The following is a 7,376-nucleotide window of genomic DNA, read 5'->3' as shown; positions in this document are numbered from 1 at the left end:
CTGTGAAACTTTCACCAAAAACTAACATCCCAAATGAAACTAACACACTGGCAGGACGGTGTCTTGTTACAGGGAACACAGAGAGTTTTTACGATCGAAAGGAATGTGGCCGCATGTGCAAGAGAGAGACAATGGGAAGAAACAATCTTCCATGCAGACTTCGCTGCATTAATCAGAGACGAACTGAGCTAGAAATGAACGTGCATCCCAGAAACTGTGTGAATGAGTGTGATGTTTTGTGTCCTATTATGTATACACCATGGTATGTACCAACGGTCAATGTAACCTTGCCTGTTTCATGTCTCCTATCTAATTAATCCTCATTTGATGACTCACGCTTTGATGTACATCACCTTCTCTTAGAATGCAGTGTGGATTTGTTATATATATCTGGGGCCGTATGTATAAAGCCACTCAGAGTAAAATTTTAGTCTTAAGTCTCAAAAATTCTAAGAATGACGTCACTTTACTTTTATTCCTAGACTTAAAAATAAGTGTGATTCATAAAGGTTCCTAAGTGTCAAGACTAGGTCTCAGCTCCTAAATTATTTAAGAGAGCTGAAGAGGTCTCTTAACCTAGTTAGGAGTAACAAGATGGCAGCAGAGAGGAGGAGGCCACGCACTTTTCAATGAAAATATGATGTATTGGAGTTACAGTAAATGATGACGGAGTTGATTTTATAGCAATGAAATAAAAAGGAAAGTAATAATTACATTGTTGCTGACTGGAAAAAAGCAGCAGTACACCCGGTGATGACTTTCCACAGTAAGCAGGGTCTTAATAGCACTATTGTGGCACTGACCACACCAAACACATTAGTGGCTAAAAGTGATGTGCGGAGGTTTTTTTAATTGTTTTTTTATGACCCTACAAGTTTGCTTAAACCATCAAAATATAAGGAAAATAAAACTTAGTGAAGATATTTATCTGACAAAATTATTTCAAGTCAAGTCACTTTTTACAGTACAGATTGTTTCAAAGCAGCTTTACAGTGATAACAGGAAAATAATGCAACAAAGTTAGTTTGGGCTGTACAGCAGCTCTAGAAGAAAATAGTGTCATTGTGCAGCTTAAGTTAGTTCAATGATGATTCATTTCCATTGTAAAAGATCATTAGTTTTCTATTTAGTTCATTATACAGCCGCTCTGAGAAAACAGTGATGTCATTGTTCAGCTCAGTTCAGTTCTCAGACAATAGTGTCAATCCAGGCAGATCAATAATACTGATGAAAAAAGGGCAAACTACAGCAACAGGTTTTTTTTTTTTAAAAACTAAAAAGCTCACAGGAGAAGAAAAAAATCATACATTGTCTGCAACATAGTCAGTTATTAATATTTCACTGTCCTCTCTTGTTCATTTGTTTGACAGCCTTGGCTAAAAATGATGTCTGTACAGTTTGACATGTTTCATTGTGTTATCACAAACAATTGACTCCAAGCACAACTACACAATATGCGTACAAAATCTTTAACACATACATTTTTAATACTATTTGAATAAAGGGTGAGTGTCAATTTTCCTTGGCCTCACTTTAGGCCAATACTATATGGCAGTTCTTTGACTTTCCAATTGATCTTCAAATCTCGCAGTAAAATAAAGCCACTTTATTGAGTATTTCGGGCTTTCCTGAGTTGTTGGATCCATTGATGGAACTCATGTTTGCATAATTGCTCCAACTGTAAATGAGGAGACACGCATCAATAGAAAAGGGTTTCCACAGCATAAATACTAATTTGTGATCATTTTGCACAATGCACTGCAAAACATTTTTTTTAAATAAATTTAAATATTAAAGCTTCAGTGTCTTAATTAAATTATTTTATTATAATTAGATTAAATGATTGGTGTCATGCTGCAGTGACCTCATCCTTGCAGGCTCACTATTGGCTGATTCAGTGGTTGAGGGCGGCCATTTTGGGTTGACATCATTGTAGTCCTTAGTTAACAACACTTAAGTCCCACTTCAGTCAGCACTTAAGAATCAGTCTTATACTTTACTGAAAGTTGCTTTTAGCTGCTTTATAAAAGTCTCCTACTCTTAGAAAAGTCCTACTCTTTACTAAGTATTTTCTGACACTTAAGTCAAAGCTTAAGACTATTCTTAAGAGCATTTCTTAGAAGTTTTATACATACGGGCCCTGAATATTAATTAACAGAAAAAAGATAAGGCAGATTTGAGATAGCGTCATAAATCTTCACCACAGAGGAAACTCCCGCCAGACAGTCCACCCTTCTCATTGGTACAGCAAACCCAGAGAGGGGTGGCCATTCTCAGGCTTTATTAGAGACGGACCACAGTGACCGCCCTTGCTTCTCAGCGCTTCTCATCCGACAACAACGCAGTTTCTGCTGTTACTGGGGGAGGGGGGATCCCTCCCCCCCAACTGGGGCCCAGCTCCCTGGGCCCAACAGGCCTGAGCAATGCCTGCCATGCTTTCATATTCCCAAAAGGGAGTCAGACTTTTCTTCAATCCAGAAAACAACTGCAACTTTACCATCACTGACGCAACGATCCACTTCTGGTCTTCTCGGCACTTGGGGACGCCGCGCCGTCCAGCGTGCCCTCAGCAGGCCAGGGCAGCAGGCTTCGACTCACAACAGCCATGTGCTCGAAGCCACCATGCTCTTCTTCAATGCCACAGACCCATCAACGAATTCAATCTTCAACCACTTCAAGAATTGTCCACGATTGCAACTGCCATGCAAGTATACTTTGATGAGGTGCTCTGAAGATAAGCTTATGGTTCTTTTCAATGTTAAATAGATCTTTTCCATATTTCTATTTCCTGCTTCTGGTTCCACATCACTCACCCCTTTACCTATGCATGTATGGATGAATGTATGTATGTTTGTTTGTTTGTTTAGTTTAGTTATGTTTGTGATTTAGTTAATAAAACTTGTGCACAATTATGCATTTGGTTTCTGATCCTCCGTTTGCATACAAAGTCCCTTTTACGATTTTGATCCTGTTACATGCTCTAATTGCTGTACACGATAAGAAATAATTATTTTTCAGTGACCCTGAAAGATACACTTTTCTTAGAATAAATGAATAATCGAAGAGTTCGTTGGAACTGATTAATTGATTGTAATATTAATTTGGCTTACCTCAAAGTTAATCTAATTAACTGACCCAAATATTAATAATTAATCATAATTGGTAATTATGGATTATTATTAATATTTCCCCTTTGAGCTAATATCATTACAACAGCATACACCGTCTGGCTCCGAAGCAAAAGACAAGGATACGAACGCACCTGCTGCTTGTTTTATGCTCGCGCAATTATCGCATGCCAATGTGTATTGGCTCGTTAGTTTCACTCGAAGTAGATAGGCTCTCGCAAGCGATCCCCATTCGTCAGAATCACTTCTGACTCACGTCATAGTGAGCTGATGAAGGGGAACCACAAATGTGATCTGAGAACAAATCCACTACCCGTTACTGATAATGACAATGAGGAATGTTAAATATAAAATTAATCCAAAAGTCAAAATAAAACTGTAGTGAAAAGCTGGATCGCTCCAGCAAAGGGGGAGAGGATTTTAGATCTGGTTTGAAACATGATGCAGGCAGAGCAGGTGTATCATGGCTTGTAGACCAGAATTAACTTCATGTTAAAATCAGCCAGAAAAAATAAATGGTTAAAATCGGCCATAAAACTATTTTACATAGTTATTTTGACAAATAAGTTGCTTGCCTTAATTGTATTAAATAACCCGAGCAGCTGAGTCTTTAGCCATTTTCAAAAAACAGCTAAAGATGCATCTTTTTCGACTCATTGTTCTATTCTTTCTATTTATTTTTGTATTTAAAAAACAACAACAACCTTGTTACGTGTACTGTGCTGGACAAAATGAGACTTTTCACATATTATTTCACACTATTCCTTAAGGTCTCCAAATAGGGTATGTAACATTGGTTGGGCTGAAAATGCCCTGATGGCTATTTTAAATGCCCTAATGCAACCCTGAGAAATAACCACTGAATGAAACAAGCGGTTTTCTCCCTTTTATGGTATTCTCATGAATATTTAGATGAGCTGCACGCTGATTGGTTGGTTTGCAACAAGGAATCTCCAAAACAAAGACGCAACATGCCCAATGAAGATTGGCAGCACTCACTGTGTATCTAAACTACTATCGAAAAAATATTTCAATTAAACCAAACCGTCACACTAACTGCACCTGCTAGATAACAATAGCTACAGGGTGTTTACAGATATGAACAAGTTAAATTTAAGTCTTTTTAAGATGAAATTGCACCTTATATTAGCCTAGAAATCTAGACGCACCCTAGCGGCAGCAAAATGTATTTTGCAGCCAGGTGGGTCTAGCAACTCTCAATAGACCTTATAGCTGCAAAAACCTAAATTGGGTCAGGCCAATCACGTCGTGTATAGAGTAGGCCGGGGCGGGCTTAACATATGACGACAGAGTTGCGACGGTTACCTGCCTGCGACTTGAAAACAAAGAAGAGCTGCTGCTGCTGTAGAACAGTCTTTCGAATCGGCTTTGTCCGCTGCTCTGGAGGACTTGGAGTTAGGTTTTTCTTTGAGAAAAGAGCAAAGAACGGCACTTAAGTCATTCTTAAAAAAAGGAAGATGTGTTCGTCGTTTTGCCAGCCAGATATGGCAAAAGTTGAATCTATCAACTAGCTCCGCTGTGGGGAAAACGCTCTGGTTGGTTGAAGCGCTGTCCTATTGCGTGCAGAGGGAATTTGAAAGACAGCCGTTTATCCCGCCCCTCGGAGTGAGCGTGTCTATGGTGAGTTTCCAGACTAAACATCTTGATGTAAGTCTGGCTCGCCACACTCTTAGAAAAAAGGGTTCATTGGGGTTCTATATAGAACCATAGGGTTCTTTACTCAACACCAAAGAACCTTTTATGCTAAAAAGGTTATATAATGACAAGAAAGAACCCTTTTGGCACAAAGGTTCTTTAGGCTATTCATTCATATATTACATTATTCTGCAACATTTTGTAGTTGTAATTAAATTATTGTTTATTAAACTGTTGTAGTAACTTAATATCACATTTTAATCATGCTGATTTTTGGAGGAAAAAAAACTGAAATGGCACTCTTCGTGTGATATTGATTAACTGCATAAAATGGTATAAATATATACATTTTCTAACCCCCATATCTTGAATTTTGTGATCATTCACGTGCATTCATAAATGCATTTGAATACACTGAATAATGCAGTGAAAGAACGCACTCAAAATGCACACGCGCACTAGTATACTTCATCATGTAACTTTACATTAGCCTAGATGCGTGCACTCTGTAGGCACGATTTGTTTAGTTTTTGAAATATACTTGATAATGTTAAAGCGCACATCGTTAAAACAAAAAATACGATATTATCGCATTCGCAGACGATTTAGCTATATCGCACACCCCTATATTGACCTTATCGTCATCATCATCATCATTATCATCATAACAAGAAATTACTCAGTACAAAAACATACATAAGGGCTCATTCTAAGCCATTTATAGCTGAATAGGCTTTCGTTTTGTCTTAGCCTTGTTTGCTGCCCTTTCATTTCATTCTTTGTCATTTATGTGAAATTATTGTACCACAACTAAACAATTTTGCATTATGGATTTAAATTTTTTATCTGTTGAACAGCAAACATAAACAAAAAGAAGCAATAAACTCATTATTTTCATTAATTTTACAAAGTAAACAATTTGTTTGCATTTGCGCGAGCATATTCACGCAGCGCTGTCTCGCGAGTGCAGTGCAGTGCACGTCACGTTTTTGAATTCCAACGGTCGAGAAGAGACTGATCCCTGTCTGCTGATTTAAATTGACGGTCTGACGGAAATATTGTTGTGGTAAGTCAGAGAAATACATAGATTTTTTTTAAGTAATTTACTTGTTATTAGCTTTTAACCCATTAGTAATGAAGTTGTCAATGTTTCTACAGCGGATTTACACTAAAACACGAAAGAGCCTGAACCGCGACAGTGTCACAAGTTGCCTTACATCGGTAAGTTGTGTTGTGCTTGTTGCAAACTGTTACATTTTGTGTTTTCTGATCCTAAGCTTAAGTTAGTTTTTAACTGCAGATAGTGCTCTAAGCTAGTTTTTGACCGCACACTCAAATGGCCATGAAGAACAGCCCTACAGAACAGAACAGAGCGCTTGTGCGTTCAGTTCTAGACCCTTTTTAGGTGGGATTCAACCCCCATATTTTTAGTCTCAGCCCCCCTAAAACTATAATCAGCTATCTGAATGATCAGGCCAGTGCTGCTTCTTCAGTAAAGTTTATCATTCTCTCGTTTACTGATCGACCCCCCTAAAGGTGAAATAACTGCCCCTGCAGCTAGTGGTTAAATGTACTCGCACTTCGGCTCAGAATGCTTTTATGATGCTAGATAATTGTAAACAGCCCAATGTGAACACTATTGTGATTCACTTCAACCTTTTCAAACTTTATGAATGATTATTTTATGTTCAAGTCAAGTGGTGTCTAAGGAACTGGAAGCAGGCCAGGGTTCGGCTGTTTCTAAAGCACTCACAGCTTAAAGGGATAGTTTAATATTTACATTTACAGAATACAACTTTACTTTTTTTCATGGTAGACTAAGAGGTTAATAAAGTAGTGACATGTACATGATGCGAAAATTAATAGTAACTTTCTGTTTTCCTTTTCAAGATTACAGATGATGTCTGCAAATGGCTCCAAACCATCAACCAGTGATGGAGGCAATGGAGTGCCTCTTTGCTACTTATTTCGTATTCAGTGTGGAATACCCCAAGAACATCACTCACACAATGAATTTTGTTGAGCACTACCTGTTTAAACTCTCCAGCAGCTAAAAAAAAAAACTGTCTGTCCCAGTGCTCAAAATGTATAATCAATTATCATAATACTTTGATATGTCATGAATAGTGCTAATGTAAATTTGTAAATATGAGGCGATTGATGTTATTCTGAAATGCTGATCTGAATTTGAATCTGTAATTACAATTCTTTATGAGTGATATTAATGTAAATTTGTAGATTTGAAGTACTAGATGTTCTGAAATGCTGATCTGAATTTTAATCTATGTATTCACATTCTTTATGAGTGATATTAATATGAATTTGTAGATTTGAAGTACTTCTATATCTGTATATTTCCATTGTGAGTTATATTAATATGGATTTGTAGTTTTGAGTGACTTGATGTTGTTCTAACACTGAGGGGAATTTAGATGAATCTGTATATTTGCATTATTTATTAGTGATAGATTAATGTAATTTTGTACATTTTATGGACTTATTTTGTAATATGTAGATGTAGGTGAAACTCTATTTTCATTATTTATGAGATAATTTTTAAATGGTTGATGTTTTAATGTTGATTTGTACATT

General features: G+C 37.1%; 1 long non-coding RNA gene across 1 annotated transcript; it reads left to right on the top strand.

Moving 5' to 3' along the window:
- Nucleotides 1–5,746: 5,746 nt before the first annotated feature.
- Nucleotides 5,747–7,061, top strand: LOC311089029. The gene is made up of 3 exons (XR_014607614.1): nucleotides 5,747–5,850; nucleotides 5,943–6,005; nucleotides 6,675–7,061. It is a non-coding gene; the product is annotated as an uncharacterized lncRNA (long non-coding RNA).
- The last annotated feature ends 315 nt before the right edge of the window (nucleotides 7,062–7,376 follow it).

The sequence above is a fragment of the Abramis brama genome (genome assembly GCF_963993115.1).
Source record: "Abramis brama genome assembly, chromosome: 8".
NCBI lineage: Eukaryota > Metazoa > Chordata > Actinopteri > Cypriniformes > Leuciscidae > Abramis > Abramis brama.
This window is presented reverse-complemented; position numbering and strand designations above follow the sequence as displayed.